The 19,422-nt window shown below is 36.3% G+C and overlaps 1 long non-coding RNA gene across 1 annotated transcript; it reads right to left on the bottom strand.

Annotated features, from left to right (window-relative positions):
* Nucleotides 1-2,566: 2,566 nt before the first annotated feature.
* Nucleotides 2,567-17,371, bottom strand: LOC118763517. Its single transcript, XR_004999277.1, has 3 exons — nt 17,213-17,371; nt 17,141-17,142; nt 2,567-2,577 (listed from the first exon to the last, which is right to left on the bottom strand). It is a non-coding gene; the product is annotated as an uncharacterized LOC118763517 (long non-coding RNA).
* Nucleotides 17,372-19,422: the final 2,051 nt, after the last annotated feature.

Here is a 19,422-nt window from a genome sequence, read left to right as displayed (position 1 = left end):
AGGCAGGGAGCTTGCTGAACCGTTAGCACGCTGGGAGATATGCTTAGCGGTATTCCCCCCGTTGCTACGTTCTGAGTTCAAATTCCGCCGAGGTCGACTTTCATCATTTTGGGGTCGATAAATTAAGTACCAGTGAAATGCTGAGGTCGATGTGATCGACTTACCCCCTCTCCACAAATTTCAGACCTTGAGTTTTTAGTAGAAAGGAATATTATTATTGTTATGGGTAATAGTAGTAGTAGTAGCAACAGTAGTAGTGATAGTTGTAGTAGTTGCACAAGTATTACATTAATAGTAGAAGTGGTGGCGGTAATTTAAGCAGCAGCAACAGTATTAGTTGTAGTAGTGTTTTTAACCAAGTAATTCTAGACCCTGTTCTACTGTTTGAATTATCATTTAAAGAGAGAGAAGAGGGGAGAGAGAGGGAGAAAGATAAAGAGAGGGAGGGAGAGAAACTTGTTGCTTGTTGCAGCTGCAATCCGTTTTACCGCACCGTAGTGTCGAAACTGCAAGCAACGTTACGGCGCTTCTCATCTAACTAAACTGGCAAACACTATTTCTTCACTGCACAGATGCATTCAGTTCGCTTACTGTGTTCTCACCTACAGACGATTATCCGCTGACACTAGCTGATCAAAACTGAAACGAAGCTAGAATAGAGAAAGAGAGAGGCAGGCATATTGATTCAGCAGCGAAAGAGCGAGAGGGGATGGGGATATATTAGCAGTGGTTTTGGCGGTACTGATGTTGTTGTGTTGATAGTGTCGATGGTGGTGGTGATTGAGTTTAGACGTTTTACACAAATGCATGCATAATAGCAACAGCAGTGTCTAATAGCAGCTATAGATGACCTAACCATATAAAATCACATACAACTAACGGAGTCGTGTCTTAACTATGTTTCATGTCTGTAAAGTTGGCATTAAAATCAATGTTATTAAATTTACTGGTTCCCTTTTGCAACCACGTTGTTTCGTGCTTAGTCCTACTGTGCGGGTGATCAGGGCAAGTGTCGTCTCCTATATCCCCGGGCCAACTAATGCCTTGTAACTGAATTCGGTAGATGGAATCTGTGTGGAAGCCAGACGTATACATATACATACATACATACATATATATATATATATATATATATATATATATATATATATATATATACATGTTTATATATATAAAATAGTGTAGATTTAAACACAAGAAAAAATTACCTTTAATAGGTAATTTTATACATACTAGGTGACTGGTGGTGAAATTTCTAAAAGTACACCCTATATAATTTTATGCATGTTTATATATATGTATGTATATACATATATCACCGTGATCACCGTGACCAATCAGGCTATCAGATGTTGCTACACATCGCTGGTCACAATGCGCTTCGCATTCCTTTAGTCTTCAAATGACGCCACCCCGCTGGCTTAGCGAGCAGGCCAACAGAAGAATGAGTGAGAGAAAGTTGTGGCGAAAGTTTAGACGGAGCCTCGAGGAGCTTTTAGGTGTTTTCTCAACACCCGGTCTGGGAATCGAAACCGCGATCCTACAACCGCGAGTCCGCTGCCCTAACCACTGGATCATTGCGCCTCCACACACACAAACACACATATACATACATACATACATATATATATATATATATATATATATATATAATATATATATATATATATATATATACATATATATATATATACATATATATATACATATATATATGTATATATATATTATATATATATATATATATATATATATATAATATATATATATATGTATGTATGTATCCAAATACATATGTTTGTATATGTTTATGTACGTAAGTATGTATTTTTTATCGTTTAATTGTTTCAGTCACTATATTGCAGCCATGAAAAATTTTGGTCGAATGAATTGACTCCAGTACTTTTTTTTCTTTTATAAACCTGGTACTTATCCTATCAATATTTTTTGCCGAACGGCTAGCTTATGGGGAAATAAACACGCCAACACCGGTTGTTAAGTGGTGGTCGGGGAAAACACCGACGCACAAATACATATACAACGTACTTCTTTCAGTTTCTTATTTCTTTAAAATCACTTTAAAACAACAAGTAAAATCATTTTAAAACAACCTGTGTGTATCATAGAAACAAGGATTGGTTGGATCAAAAGAGTTAAATTGCTTTAATTCAATAATGATTCATCATATTTGTACGAAGTATATCATGGAATAAGCGGCGAGGAGGCAGAATCGTTTGCGCGTTGGACAAAATGCTCATTGTTATTTCTTCCGGTTCTTTACGTTCCGAGTTCAAATCTCGTAAAATCAACTCTCGGGCTCGATAAAATAAGGTACTAGTCAAGAGCTAGGGAAGATGTGAAGGTGTATACATTGGCTTACACTTCCCTTAAAAATTAATTGCATTGAACCCTACAATGAACCGGCATCCATTTCAGATATAATGTTGTGGTCTCTGTCACTTATACGCCGTGGAAATCGGGTAACCAGCCTTGTAAGTTCAAAGGTTCGAGAAAAAAATAAAAACAAGAAAAAACAGAACAGTCATATAGGGTAGTTATTGCTATCATGTTCAAGTTCTATCTAATAAGCGGAGCAAACGTAGCTGTCTAATGATAACTGAACAACATTGACAAAATTTAGAAACCAATAGTAGAAATGAGAATCATTGATAAAGAAAAGAGTAGAAAAAGAAGAGTACACAGCTACAAATATAGACTGAGTCATTTGCATTGTTTGGAGTTATTTCAGTTGGCACATGACATCATGACATCGCTGCTTTTAAAATACATTGATACAATATCTCATGCATTCTTCTTTCTGTGCACAAAATCTCTATTGTTTTTCAGTGTGTCAGCGATATAGTTAATTGACTGTTGATCAGTAGTAGTTCTATTTATATAATTAGATATAACTCTCTTAATTGAGGTGTTGAATTTAAGGGACTACGAAGCAAAAAACACACGCAAATAAAGACAAGCAGCTCACGCTCACAAACGCGCACGCACACACTCACACACACACACACACACACACACGCGCGCATACACACATATATACATACAAACACAGACATATATATATATATATATATATATATATATTATATATATATATATATATATATATTAGGTTGGCAACTAAGTTCCTGTCTTTTTTTTAATTAAAATTTATTTTAAAGGTTTAATAGAAAATAACTAATTAATCAATAATGCATTCACCCTTGTTGTTTACAACTTATTCCCAAAGTTCAACAAGATTTTCAATATCTCGTTGGTAGAAATCACCCGATTTCGACTCGAAAAATTAATCCAACCAAACTCTCAATTCTGCATCAGTATTGAACGAAACTTCGCGCATAGCATTTCAGAGAGGTCGAAAGAGGTGGAAATCCGTTGGTGCCAAATCAGGAGAGTACGACGGGTGTGGCAGCAATTCGCAGCCATGCGTTTGAATGGTCATATTCGCGATATGAGGGCGGGCGTTGTCGTGCAGCAGAACTCCATACTGACGATTACGTCTTCTCTCTTGCATAGCCGTGTTGAGTCGTTCCATTTGTAAAACATAGAGTTCCGCGTTGACCGTTTGGTTCCGCACAAGCAATTCGTAATGGATAACCCCTTCCCAGTCCCACCATACGCACAACATCGTTTTACACGGATGAAGATCTTGATTCTCGCGAGGTGTCACTTGTTTAGCGAGGCTAAGCCATTCCTTACGCTGCTTCATATTGATGTACATACATCATTTTTCGTCGCCAGTAATGATTCGGTAAAGAAATCGTTGCATGTTTCCATGAGTTGAGCGGTGACGGGCAAGCAGACCAGCGGAGATTGTGACTCCTTGATTTTTTTGTTGTTGTCACTTAAAGCATGCGGAAGCCATGCTCCATACTTCTGAACCTTTCCCATCGAGTGAAGATGCTTCCCTGTAGCAGTGTGGGAACATTCCACTTACTCTGCCAGTTCCCTTGTCGTTCGACGAGAATTTTCGTGCAAAAGTAGGTTTAATCGCTCTTCATCGAACTCAACTAGACGGCCAGAACGAGGTGCGTCGTTGAAGTCAAAATTTCCATTTTTGAACTTAGCATACCAATCACGAGCGGTTCTTTCAGCTATGACACCCTCTCCATACACAGCTCAAATGTCGCGTGCAGCTTTTGCGGCCTTAGAACCGTGATTAAAAGCAAAATGAAGGAGGTGTCGAAAATGCTCGTTTATCTTAACTTGACATTCCATTTTAATGATCTGAAAATAAACAAAAATTAACTAAAATTAATTAGAAATAAAAAAAAACAGAATAGATTCCAAAATGATTCAAAATTAGATATCTCGAAAAAAATAGATTCTAAAATATAATAACGCAATAAATTCCGAAATAAAAAAAAAACGGCGGGAACCAATATATCGTTTGTAAAAAACATAAATCATAAAGAAGCGCACTCAAAAATGTGGAGCAGTAAATATTAAGAATGGGGAAGGCCGGTTTATGGGATTGCCTTAGGTCTCCCGTACATAAAGGGTTTAGATTTATTGCGTATCGTCAGATCCCAAACATCTGTTGGCCCATGACCTCTTAAAAATATGGAGAGGGAAATGCCTCACTATTATATATATATATATATATATATATATATATATATATATATATATATATATATACATAAATACATAAATACACACACGTACAAACACACACACATACTATTAATAATCAGCAGGAATTGCGGATTATTAGAATTTCGTACATTGGCAATTATCAATACACGAAGTCTTTGGGTCGATTTACTCGACTAAAGGCGGTGCTCCAGCATGGCTGCAGTCAAATAACTGAAACAAATAAAGGAATATATATATATACACATACATCTATATATGTATATATATATATAATATATATATATATATATTATATATATATATATATATATACATATATATATATATATGTATATATATCTACATATACATACACACACATACACACACTCATATACGCATATGTTTGCCTTATATGTTTGTATGTATGTATGTATGTATCTGCTTTTGTATGTGTTCGCGCATATATATATATATATATATATGTGTGTGTGTGTGTGTGTGTGTGTGTGTGTGTGTGTGTGTGTGTGTGTGTGTGTGTGTGTGTGTGTGTATGTGTGTGTGTGTGATTATAGTGTGTGCGAGTATATATGATGCATATATGTTATTACATTAAGGGTTATTACTTTAAGTAAAGCCACACGCTGGAAAGGGACGCTAAAGTCAAACTATTTTATCAAATATACACACGCGCTGAATTCGAAGAAATGAACGAAAAAATCTTATTTTTAAATGGTTCAGTTGCATATCGAAACGATTTCATGGTCAACGCTGTAACACGCTCTGCACTCGTCAGTACAAACATAACCAGAAGAATATAAATATAAACACTTATACATACCATACGATCACAACGTATCCACCGAATATATACAAACTTTCACACTTATATATCCATTATATATTTTGCTCATCTCAGCCACGCGTGAATAACCAAAATAATTTAACATTGAATATCTTCCGGTTTAATATTTATCTGTTAAATATAAGGATAAAATCAATATAAGATTTGATGTATTTATGTGTATGTATGTAGGTGAAAAACATGTATTTATGTATTTATGCATATAGACATCTGTAAGTGAATATGTTTTTATGTGAGCATGCATGTTTATGTGTATGTGTATATGTGCACATATATGTACATATAAGTATGTATGCGTATCTATGTGAATGTGTGTTTGTAAATATATGTATATATGTGTGATTTGTCATTGTATGTATGCCTATGTATTTGCATGTTCTGTGTGTTTTGCCTAAGTGTAAGTATATGTATATTTATATATAAGTATGTGTTTATGTATTTATGTGAATAAATGCACATATATCTCGTATGTATAAGTATATGGTTTTTATACGTGTAATTTCTATATATGTGTGTGTGTATGAGTTGTTTATATAAAAAGAAACCCGTTATTATTTTTATCAATATCTACCAGCTTTCCCAAACCCAAGGGTTAATTTTTCTAAAACAAACTACCGTTTATTTTAATTTATTACATATTTACCATTAATTAATTTACTCAGGACATATATGATTTCTTTTTAACCTAGAATTTTTTTTTTATTGAACGTTTTCTTCGATTTTATACAACATGATATTTAATTTTAATTTTAATTTTAATTTTATTATCTATATTTCCTGTCCCAGCTTCTATGCTTTTGAAAAACTGTTAGTTAAAACGACCACTCAAATTCAAATGTGTAACTGTCAATGTGAATAACAACGTAGTATAAGTTGTAGGTATAACCTAACTTCTTATTCCTTTCTGGATCAGAACTGCCCGACAAACGGGAACATGAAACTATGAGTAGCAAGCAGTTTTTTATGATATTTTTGTATTGTTTTAGCAGTTGTCTGTGTCTATGTGTGTGTGTGTGTGTGTGTGTGTGCCTGTGTGTGTCTGTGTACATACATGCATGCATGCGTACATATGTGCGCGCATATGTGTGTGAATGCAAGCATACGTATGCAAGCATATTTGTGAGTATATGAGTGCGTGGATACCCATCCAGAGGGAGGAGATATGAGAAAAATGAAAGAGAGAACGAAAGAACAGAAGACAGAAAGAACGGAAGAAAGGAAGGAAGGAAGGAAGAAAGAAAGAACGAGAGAAGTGAGTGTTTTATTCTGAGATGTTTTTTATTATATAATTATGGTCAGTCGTTTCACGGGTGTTTGAAGTTAAATACATTTTACGATGTTAATCTTGTTTAGTTATTGTTTTGAAGCCATCTTTACCTTTTTCTTTGTGTGCATGCATATGTGTAAGCATGCGTGTGTGTGTGGGGGGGGGAGAATTTTTGGAGGCTTGGTCAAAAGGAAAATGTGGGAAACGGAAAGAATGACTGTAAGAAAAAAGACAGGAAGAAGAAGAACAAGAAAGACAGAAAGAGAAGAAGGGGTTCCTGCAATGATTTAGACTGTATTCATATGGTCAGCTTGTTGAAGTTAATGACAAAGCAATATATCAGTTTTTCTAAGTTATTATTTTGAAAGCATCTCTCTATCTCCTCATCTCCCCCTCTCTCTCTCTCTGTTATTATGTACATATAAACATGTATGCAACTATACAAGTACATACACTTATATATACACACAATATACACAATACATTATATATATATATATATATATTGTATGATATATTGTCAATATTATCTATATATATATATGTGTGTGTGTGTGTGTGTGTATACATAGACACGCATCCATCTATGTATCTACACACATTTATATTATATATACGCACATTATACATGCATACATATATGCATATATACATATTTATATACATAAACACAGCCACTTTCACTCATTCACACACACGCGCACACACGCACACACAAACACTCACACATGCATACACATCTGTATATATACATGTAGTATATTTTATGCCACCAAAGTGTTTTGACTGTTAGTCGAGGATTACAAAATTGATTCATTATAGATTTAATTAAGTATGGATGCACTCACGATCATAATATATATAAGAAATCCAAAAGGTCCTAATCATATTACACTCATTTTTCAAGTGAGTATTCAAGTACATTTTTCTGCACAAAGTTAGCTAGGTATGAGTTGTCTATATAAAATAATCTCCACATCTCATTCAATTTCTGTAAGTGTTCATGTATATTATCCTGGCTATAAATATTGCCTCAACTTTCCAGAATGGAGTTACGTGAGTTTTGTTTTCAAACGTCTAGTTTAGGTAAGAATCATCCATACATTTAAACACACACATGCACAACACACACACACACATGCAAACATACACATATAATACATCCATCCATCCATACAAACATACATACATGCATACATACATACATACATACATACATACATACATACATACATACATACAAACATACATACATGCATACATACATACAAACATACATACATACATGCATGCATGCCTACATGCAAACGTACATGCGTACATACATAAATATATAAGTATATACAAGCATACATACGTACGCTGAACCGCAAAAAAAAACGCATGATGTGTGTGACTGTGAAATATGTTTTAATTTCATTATGTCAGAGACATACACTTTTGTATTGGAGTCAGTTTTTTGGATGCACTTTAACCACATTTTATAGATCGTTGTCATGTGTTCTGGTAGTGAGCGGATCCAGCACATGGAGATTGTAAGGCTGACATGTATGTTCTCATTGGGTGTTCAAAACAGCCAAACACCGTCGGTACATGGGGTGCATAAAGCAGATCACAAAAGCCGTTGATATCTGTGACTACATCCTGAGGAAAGCTGCCTCCAGTTCCACAAGAGTTGTCGGAGTTTGGACCACCTGGTTCAGCCGTCTCTGGATTTCATCCCATAGCTGTTCAATTGAGTTCAAATACGGACTGAGAGCTAGCCACGGCATGGTTCTGATGCTGGGCTGACGCAGGAGGTCTTTGGTAACCCTGGCCATGCAGGAGCATTGTTCTGTTGGAATATGTAGCTATAGTGACGCGCGAAGAAAGACACAATATGATGTCTTAGAATTTGGTCTATGTAACGCTGCTCTATGATGCCATTCCCTCTGCCTGCGCTAACATTTTGGAGCACATGGGGCCCATTTCTGTGATTCAGGCCTAATACACCCCAAACCATGATGCTTTGGCCACCTGACGCGTTTTCTCCATGACACATACGTCTTTGTAGCGTTCCCCCTCCTACACCACACCCCCATTATGCCATCCGAGATAGAAACGCAGTACTGGCTCTCGTCAGAGAAGACTATCGCCTTCCATTGTTGATGCCGCCAATGTCGGTGCTGTGTACCTATCATCATAGGTGCATTAGATTTGTACCAATGAATTTGCACAAAAACCTAGAAATACTCGGTTTCACCGAGAAAGAGCAAACAAAACTGACGTGGATTCTCCAAATCCAATCTATTAGTGGCACAGTGAACATTTTTAAGACATTCTAAAAATTTGCCATTTGAGATTATTTAGGTGAAAAGTCACACACACTTAGATGTATGCATCAACAATTCAATCAACCACATAATTACAAATATGGGGGACTCTCTTAACTCAAATAGCCTTGTCACTTTGTTAGCGACCAGTTTGAAATCTCCCAAGTAGAACTTAAATGAAACGCAAAGAATAATTATACATAAATACACACACATACACACACACACATACACACACACACACATACAAACAAGCATTCATTCATACAGATACACATACATGCACACACCAACATACATAAATACATAGAGCATGCATACGTACATAAATAAATATACACTGAATAGGTTCGCTGCTGTGTGCTGTAAGGCAGGGATAAGAACTATTGTTGCGAAGTCTGATATATTAGTTCCATCAAGAAAGTTTTTCCAGCGCACTCTGCATATTAGTGAAACATCACTGAGAGAAAGGGAGGATTTTTTAGTGTCTCGGGATCGTATCCAAGAGTGATGGAACGTAGAAGGGAGAATTGGATGCTAGATTGCAGGTGCTGGCACAATAATGCGCTAGCCCCATCATTCGATCGTCAGAACAGAAAAGATTAGTAAGAATTCCAAACTCGCTATCTTCAGTTTGGTACTCGTACCTACCCACGCCTATGGTAATTCATTTTGGATAATGTCCAAAATAGTGCGATGACAAATACATGTGACCAAAATGGAGTTCCTCCGAAGGGTGCGTAACTCAGAGAACAGGGTGCCTTTCCAGGTCAATCCACTACTTCTCTGTGATGCGAGGTCATGTCTCCGGTATTACAGACATGCGATTAGAATGTCGCATGAAAGTATCACAAGACGGATCCTTGAACTTAACCCACACGGGTAGACCAAAAACGTGATGGATAATATCCATAGCTTCACTTGATTTTATTTCGGATTCCAGTCTGCATACCGAATTGATGCTGCTTCCGATAGGATCCTATGGAAGAGTTACCTGAGGGCTCCAAACCACGACCCTCACAAAAATATTGGGCTGAAAAGATGGATAGATGCATACAATCACCGATACATGCATAGAAACATATGCACATGCGTACATAATACCGTGCACACATATAGACATGCATACATATATATAGAAGGACCTTCTGACATGAATGACCATGAGATTGCACCTAGAAAGTTACCCTCCAAGGCACAAGTCTGAGCAAGGTTGTTTAGGGAAGACCAGCTGTCGCCCACGCATACCAGCCTCTTCTCTCCACACCACTAATGTTATCCAAGGGAAAGGCAAAGGAGCCGATACAGCTTAGCACCAGTGACATCAAAAGTAATTTCTACTGCTCAGTGAACTGGAGCCACGTGAAATAAAGAGTCTTGCTCAAGAATACAACACGCAGTCCGGTCCGGGAATCGAGCTCATTACCTCGTGATTTTGAGCCCGATGCCCTAACCACTGAGCCACATTCATACGAGCATCTACATAAAAGCATGCATACATGCACCCAAATGTAAATGCCTATATAGAAACATATAGACACATAAATTTATATAAAAGCATACATACATCACACACATACATACAAATATACATGCTCACATTCATGTATACATACAAACATATACAAATGCATGCATACATACCTGTATAAATACATACGTACGACGTAAATTGTAAAATAGCCGTAAAATGAGACCAGGCTAGACAGTGGAATTCGAGACAAGGAAACTATATCCAAGAACATCTGATAGGGAATCGAAGGCTATCTTGCCATACGTTGCCTCACTCTGCCCATACTAATTCCATTTTAGAATTACATATAAGTACAAGAGTCTGTATAATTGTCAGCCATTTACATTATATCATCATATATACACACCACGTAAGCAGAAACACACACACAGACATATAAAATACAAATACACACGTACATTGTAAGGTGTTACTCAGGAACACAGTTATGAGTTCACCGTATCTCATAGGGGAAATAGTTGTAAGCTAATGAAATTTATAAGATAATTGGTTAGTCGTCTAGCGTCTCTTCTAATTACCACCTTGTACTCGACTAACTCTTCGTTCAGAAGCACACGTATATTGAGTTCGACACCAGGTTATCAACCTCGCAATGTCTACATGAAATATGGAAACATTATACACACACTCACACACACATCTTACAATAATGGGCGTTATGTTCATCCGTTTGTCCGTCTGTCTATCTGTTCCCTCTTCACGGTCAAACGGCAGGACCAATGGTCACGTTTTTCGAGATTACGAAGGAGGAAAGCAGGAAGGCTTTTAACGAAATTATGTGAACAAGTATGATTATTTAGTGGATATTGAGTTTATTATTAATAAATCACCCTTGATTTCTTTTGTTAAAATACTGATGACAAGAATTAACTCTAGATCCAACCCGCTTTACCCCGTATAATTCGTGAATTTAGAAGGTTTAGATTTGCGATACTATCCCTTTATTTCCCATCGTAGATGAGCAGATTTACTATCTTAATATAATGGGCGTTATGTATGTCTGTCTGTCCGCTTGTTCGTCTCTTTGTCTGTTCCCACTTCATGGCCAGACGGCTGGACCAATGGTTACGATATTTTACGGGATTACAAAGATTGTCGCTAGGACGGCTTTTAACATTAAAAAATAAGAAAGTATGATTATTTCGTGGATATCGATTTTTGAATTGATGAACCACCCACACATTCTTATTAAAAATTCACCGACCTCCAATAACTCTGGACTTCTATCATATAGTTCGTGGCTCCATCATAAATATGAAGGGGTTCGTAAGGGCGGTTAAAGGCGAGAATAAAATGGAAAAAGGATATGTCAGTATATAGCGTGTGTGGTTATTGAAATGTGTCAGTCTCAAGCAGGATTCGAAACAGCTAATCGAAGCGGCTGCTCATTTTTTACATTATTTACATTTGATGGATATTTGTCCTCATCTTGTTTGTTGTTAACACAACATTTTGACTGATATACCTTCCAGCTTTCATCAGGTGTCTTGGGGAAATTTCGAACCTGTGTCTCATTCTTAAGGTATTTTTCAATGCTGCTGCTGCTGTTGTTGTTGTTGTTGTTGTTGTTGTTATTATTATTACTATTATTATTATTATTATTATTATTATTATTGTTATTATAATTATTATTATTATTATTATTATTATTATTATTATTATTATTATTATTATTATTATTCAGGTCACTGCTTGGAATCGGACTCGGAATCTTGGGGTTAGTAGTTCGCGCTTTTAACCTCTATGCCATACTTTAGGAATGAGAATTCAGGTTCGAAATTTCTCCAAGACACCTGATGAAGGCTGGAGGGTATATCAGCCGAAACGTTGTGTTAACAACATACAAGATAAGGACAAATATCTGTCAAATTTAAATACTGTACATAATTCCTCATCTCTCAAATATAAAACTGAAGCGGCTGCTGTCTACACTTCAGTTTTGTCAATCAAAATAACCCGTGGTACTAAAACATCCTGACATTATTTGCATACAACAGGGAGAGTTAAGTCTTATTTTGATTTTTTGCAACCCTAAAGATTTCGCTCGCGCATTCCCAGCAAACAAACCTCAGGGCCAGACTCTAGATCGTGTAGGTGTATTTTTACCCACTCCGATGTTTACACACGGCCAGTTATACGTCGTGATGAGTAGAGCAACGGAATCCAATAATTTGAAAATCAATGTCGACCAAACAGAAAATATCATTTACAAAGAAGTTTTGTAATTATATTGATATAATCGAAAGGATTATGATTCATAATTTAAATAAAGAAATTTGTGAACTTTGAATGTATAAGAGTATAAGCAAGCATAAAATAGTGTAAACAACTAAAATAAGAGTATATTTAAATAACATATTTTTCTTAATACTTTTTTATATATTGATCGAAGGAAACTCTGGCTTTCGTTAGGAGTGGTCTACATAACCATTCATGATACAAAGGCCTGGAGCCTATTTCAGTTTGGTAGTGAATCGTCATCACATGTCACTTAGTTGCAAACACATTTCATATATCTGCGATAGAAAGCTGTATCACCAACAATAATGTAATTTCTCTAAGGCATCACCTAGTAATCTATAAAGTCCATTTACACATTTCTCAATACATACTGCTGTAGTGATTTCGCTCCCTCATTTTATGCCTACATTGTAGATGGGTAGATTTGCTAGTATATAGTAATATGTAAATGTAAGATCCAAGGATCAAGGTGTAGGAAGTTAGTAAGCTTGTGCACTCCGTTGAAGGTATACAAAAAACAACTTTCAAGGACAGTAGCTGTTTATTGACGTAGAGATTGTAAATTTTTCCCATATCGAATTTCGATAAGCTGAAAAAAGTTATTTTGTAGTTTACTCTTAGCAAGTGGGGTTGCTGTGTATGTGAATAAACAACCAAATTTAGGGAATGGAGCAGATAAGATCCCGCCTACATGTTTCATAGCTATCAGAAACTTGGAAGTAGTAATTACTCAAATGTGGAATAATCCGATAGCTACTGGTCGGGCCAAAGATACCTTTGTCAAATAAAGGTTATATTGTCGTCAAGCGATCCCATCTTAACTTGCATATTGCCCTTTCAGATTCTCACATTTACGCAGCGATCCTTCAGTTTTCATATATAAGCCCTGTAAAAGAACTCGTAACTTAAACCAGGCCTTTCACGACACCTTTAAAGACAGGAATTTTTCAGCGCGCATCCTGTATATGTATGTGTGTGTGTGTGTGTGTGTGTGTACACATATCTGTGTGCATTATGTATGCATGTATGCATGTATGTATGTATGTATGTCATTATTCAATTTTATTTCAAGATTTCTTGCTAATAGAGAAAGAGCCGGTTTCTAACTTGGAACCAAGCCTCAAGCAACATGGTATTTTGGTATGTATGTATGTATGTATGTATGTATGTATGTATGTATGTATGTATGTATGTATGTATGCATGTATGTATGTATGTATGTATGTATGTATGCATGCATGTATGTATGTATGTATGTATGTATGCATGTATGTATGTATGCATGCATGTATGTATGTATGCATTCATGCATGCATGAATGTATGTATGTTTGTATGTGTACGTATGTGAGTGTATGTACACACACTCACACATATATGTGTATACTTATACACATATGAATGTGTGTATGTGTACATGTATGTAAGAAGTCACTTTGATGATACCCTGTACTTTGACGGCTTTGCATTTACAAAAGTTTCTCTACTTGTTTAAGTTGTTTATGTCTAAGTTGTTATGCTTTAACATTTCACTGCTTCGTTCAGTTCATTTGTAATTAGTTTCGTTAAATCAGTTATAACTCTTTAAACATCCAGGAACATCTCTTTACTTTTCATCCAGCTTTCTCTCATCTACTTGTATCAACAGATTTATCAATCCATACTGTTCTCCTATCGATACGCATCCCTGTTGCATCAATGAAATCAATGAGAAACCGAAAATCTGATAAAGTTTAATAGCATTAACAAATACACGGCTTATCAATTTAAAGACATTTACTGCGTACGTGAGTCTCCTAATTAATCAACCAGTGAATATTCATTCTTCACCAAATTAGATATAAATCCAGCCACCATGCAATAAACTTTCAAGCAGTTATTCCAAATAGATCACGATTACTTACAGTCGAACATGTTTTTATTGTGTTGTTCCTTGCAGAGTTTGCTTCTGTATACTCTAAGCATTCTTGTGGTTGGCATTCCTATAGGTTTAAATCACATGTGCTGTTATATGAAATGTGTCTTCAGTGAACATAGCTCTTTCTTTTGTAGTATTTGTAAAGTGGGGTATATATTATTTTGAAGGTGGCGAATTGGAGTGGTCGTTGTGCGTCAGACAAAATGCTGAAGAGCATTTCTTTCGGGTCTTTACTTTCTGAGTTCAAATCACCCTAATGTCAACTTAACCTTTCATCTTTTCAGAATAGATAAAATAAAATAAGATAAAATAAAATAAACTAGTCAAACACTGAGGTTGATGTAATCAACTAACTCCTTTCCCCGAAAATCGCTAGCCTTGTGCCGAAATTTGTATCAATTTTGCCATGCAGAGTATGTTGAAATGCTAACTGAATGTACCAAAGCTGGTACATTGTAGAGCCCTTCATTTCTGTAAGTAAAATGTTGTCGCCGGGTTAAAGAAATAAAATAAGAAACAATGGGTCGAATAGTTCTTCATATAATTCTATTTCAGCAATATCAAAACAAGAGATTTATTGTGGTCTTCTTTGCCGCTAAGCATTTTCTCCGGCGTGCTAACGATTCCATCTCGCTACCCTAAGAAGCAAAGTGATATTTGGTTCAAACTCTGGCACAATGCCAGCAATTTGGAGATAGTGGGTAAGTCGATTACATCGATCCAAATGTTCAACATGTAATTACTTTATCGACTCCGAAAGGATGAAAGGCAAAGTCGACCTCTGTGGAATTTGAATTCTCTAAGCATTTTACCCGGCGTGCTAACGATTCTGCCAGCACGATACCTTGATATTACTTGTTATACTGAAGCACATTTTTTTAACATCAGGATGTTCATCTTCCAAAGCTAATAACTTTAATTTAGCTTTTATTCCCAACCCACAGCTCCATTCAAATCTTTTCAAAGTTAATCTATTATAATAAACGTATAAAGAGATGATACGGTTTATTTCCTACAATACCTTTCAGAAGTGCTAAATCATTTGTTTGCTTTCTCAGTTTTTTTTTCTCTTTGTATCAGTATTACTCACCCTTTTGATTTTCATGTAAACTTTGACGTCAGTGTATTATAAGAATAGCGATGTATTTTAATATGTCAAACATATTCCAATCTAATTTGTTTTATATTTTCATCTTTTACTTGTTACAGTCATTAGACTACGTTCATACTAGGGCATCACCTTAAGGAATTTTAGTCGAACGAATCGATCCCATTATTTAGATTTTTTTATGCTTGGCAGTTATTATTCTGTTGGTCTCTTTCGACGAATCGCAAAGTTACGGTGACGTATACGAACCAAGACCGGGTGTCAAGTAGTGGTGGGAGTAAGCACAAAAATAGACATACACAGGTACGTGCGCACATGCACACACACACACTTATACATACATACATACATACATACATACATACATACATACATATATATATATATATATATATGATAGACTCATTCTATCAGGCACACATCTACACACACACACAAACAAAAAACAAACACGCACACACTTATATTGTGATTCTTAAACTTCATTATTCAGTTTCACATCGAAGTCTTTTGGTAGGCTGATCATATTTACGAGAAAAAAAGTAAGACAGCTTCCAAAATATTAGTTTTTAATTTAGTGTTAATTCAAAAGTTATCTCTTACGCATAACCTCACGCAAAAGGTAAAACCATCTTTTGTTTTATTTTCGAACTTTGGAATATGACTTGTTAAAATTGTTTTTCATTAAAACCCTTTTCTTTCTTTTTTTTTCTATATTTTTCGTCATCTTCAATCCAGTTCGTCAAACACTAGCAATTACTATACTAAAAAGTGCAAAAACATGTTTCCTTATATGCCAATCGAAATGGTATTTTCCGAGATGCTGGCCTACCAATGTGTTGTTATTGTTAATGTGTTGAGTCAAAAGTTTTGCAATATTTTACACTATAACATTGAAAAAAATCGGAAATGAGAATTACCTTTTCCAGGGGCATTTTGTGTGTAGATCACGAATATAACATCCGTTTCCCTCTGTGACCCGCCAGTTTCTCGCAAACTACTCTCTTACGTTAAATACACTGATGGTTCCGTAGGAATTGAGTACAAACAGGATTGGGACGGAAATCACAACTCTAAAAGTCATGAACATATTTTGATATAATTTTAATTGGATGTTCCCAAGGTATTTTTCAACTTAACCTATGAAAATTATAAAGTACACTCAGTATTTTTATAGTTATATGGATCCAAAATCGTGGTAAATCTGACAAGAAACCACACCTCATCACCCAGCCTGAACTCAATGATCTAGTTCATTATCTAACATTTACTAAGCAACAGAGTGAAGTCCTGGCCTCACGCCTACAACAATGGAACCTGTTGGATAAAGATGCTCGAACTACAGAATTTAGGTGTTCCGCAGTTCTACAACAATTCTTCACTTTGGAAAACAAATTGACTTATTGTAATGATATCAGAGACCTATTCAATGCCTTTGAGCTGACCTATGAACCAAATGAGTAGATGTTATTCTTAGATGCATCCCTTTACAGCATAAAAGCGGTTATGTTGCACACTGGGAACACCATGCCTTCAGTTCCAGTTGCTCACTCAGTCATTTTAAGGGAGACATATGAGAACCTCACTTTTATTCTAGACGGAATAAGTTACAAGGAGCAAGAATGGCTAATTTGTGCAAACTTGAAAGTAGTAGCCCTACTTAATAGGCTTCAAACTAGATTCACCACGTTTATGTGCTTCCTTTGCAAGTGGGACAGTAGGACCAGATCAGAACATTATGTATACTCAGAATGGCCATATACTCGGGAAACTATGACGCCTGGATGCCATAATGAAGCAATTTACCAAAGCACTGCAACATAACAGGCCATGTTTCCAGTACGTCAAGGCGATCTTCCCTAAAATCAGTAATGCCAAGATTAAAGAGGGCGTATTCGTAAGTCCTCAGATTCGTCAGCTTATAGCGGATGAGGACTTCGAAGCGACAAGAGATGAAACCGAGCTAGCGGCCTGGCATGCATTAAAAGATGTATGGAAAGGATTTCTGGAAAGTGGCCCAGGGAGAGAATATAGTGGAGATCCTAACTAAGTGCTACCAAGATCTCGGATGCAGTATGTCACTGAAGATACACTTTCTTCATTCTCATCTGTCCTTCACAGAGAATGCAAGAGATATGAGTGATGAACATGGAGAGAGGTTCTATCAAGATATAGCGTCACTGGAAAACAGATTTAAGGGAAAATGGAGCCCAGCTATGCTGGCTGACTTCTGCTGGAATATAAAGCGTGACACACCTGAGACGTCTTATAAACGAAGTAAATACTAAAATGTAAGTTAATACATTATATAATGCTAACAACATATTCTGATTCATTATATATTTATGAATTAATTGCAATGGACATATTTAATCTGACTTTGGGGGCAAAATAAATTTATAGTATCGTGGAAATTGGTATAAATTTTTACAGGAAAATGTGATGCGATGGGAAATTTTTGTTATAAAATTCGGATTTAGTACAATTAACTTCATAATAAAATGTGCATGGGAACTCTGTTGTTTTTTACCCTGAAATTTGTTGTATAGTGTTGTTTACTTTATTCGTCAGGTTACAACAAAAGCCACCTAGCATTCAAAGTAGGGACCATAGTGTTGCACCTTCTCTCAAACTACCTTCCTGCCAGTTTTTTAATACCACGCTGATACCATTTCTTTCCCTTCGATGCAAAAAACTCCCTCACTGAAATTTCCACCTCCTCTTGGTTGGCGAAACGTCGCGAGTTCAGGAAATGAGCCAGCGATAGGGACAAGTAATAATCTGAGGGATATATTTTTCTGCACTCCTAACGTGCATAGACAGTTGTTCAGCAAGGGTCAGCTTCAGGAGACTGTCGCCAAACATGGGCGTTTAAAACACAAGGTGATGCTCTGTGCCTGGTGGAATTATAAGGGGATAATTCACTACAAATTCGTTGCAGATGGTCGGTACCATCCTGTACTCTGAAAAGTCGAAGCGGATGTATGCCATTATGCGGCAAAAACAGCCGGCGTTGGTTAACAAAAAGCGAGCTCTTCTGCAACAAAACAACACAAAACCTCATACCGGTCGAACAACCTGAAATAAACTCCAGGAACTTGAGTGAATTGACGCACTACTACACCCAGCATATAGTCCAAACCTAGCTCCATCGAATTATTATTTGATATGATTCATGGCTCACTTCCTGCGCTTGCGACGTTTCATCAGACAAGAGGAGGTGCAAGCTTCAATGAAGGAGTGCTTTGCCTCGAAGGACAAGAACTGGTATCAGCGTGGGATCAAAGAAATAACAGGAAGGTGGCTTCAGTCAGTGCAATACGATGGTCTTTACTTTGAATGCTAGTTTGCTTTTGGCGTAATTTGACGAATAAAGCAAATAATTTACTGAAGTATTGCAAAACTTTTGACTCAACCCACTATTTTCATGTTGTTGCTTAAATGGAAATATAAATTTGGCTGATTCTGTTTGCCAAACCATTTCCACTCTAACAAAACTATTTCACTGATGATACTAATTTAGCGCCTGTCACTGTTGCTGGTGCTATTCTGAGACTATAGCTTTCAGGTTGTCTGTGACCA

Source organism: Octopus sinensis, linkage group LG5 (genome assembly GCF_006345805.1).
Source record: "Octopus sinensis linkage group LG5, ASM634580v1, whole genome shotgun sequence".
In the NCBI taxonomy this organism is placed as follows: Eukaryota; Metazoa; Mollusca; class Cephalopoda; order Octopoda; family Octopodidae; genus Octopus; species Octopus sinensis.
This window is presented reverse-complemented; position numbering and strand designations above follow the sequence as displayed.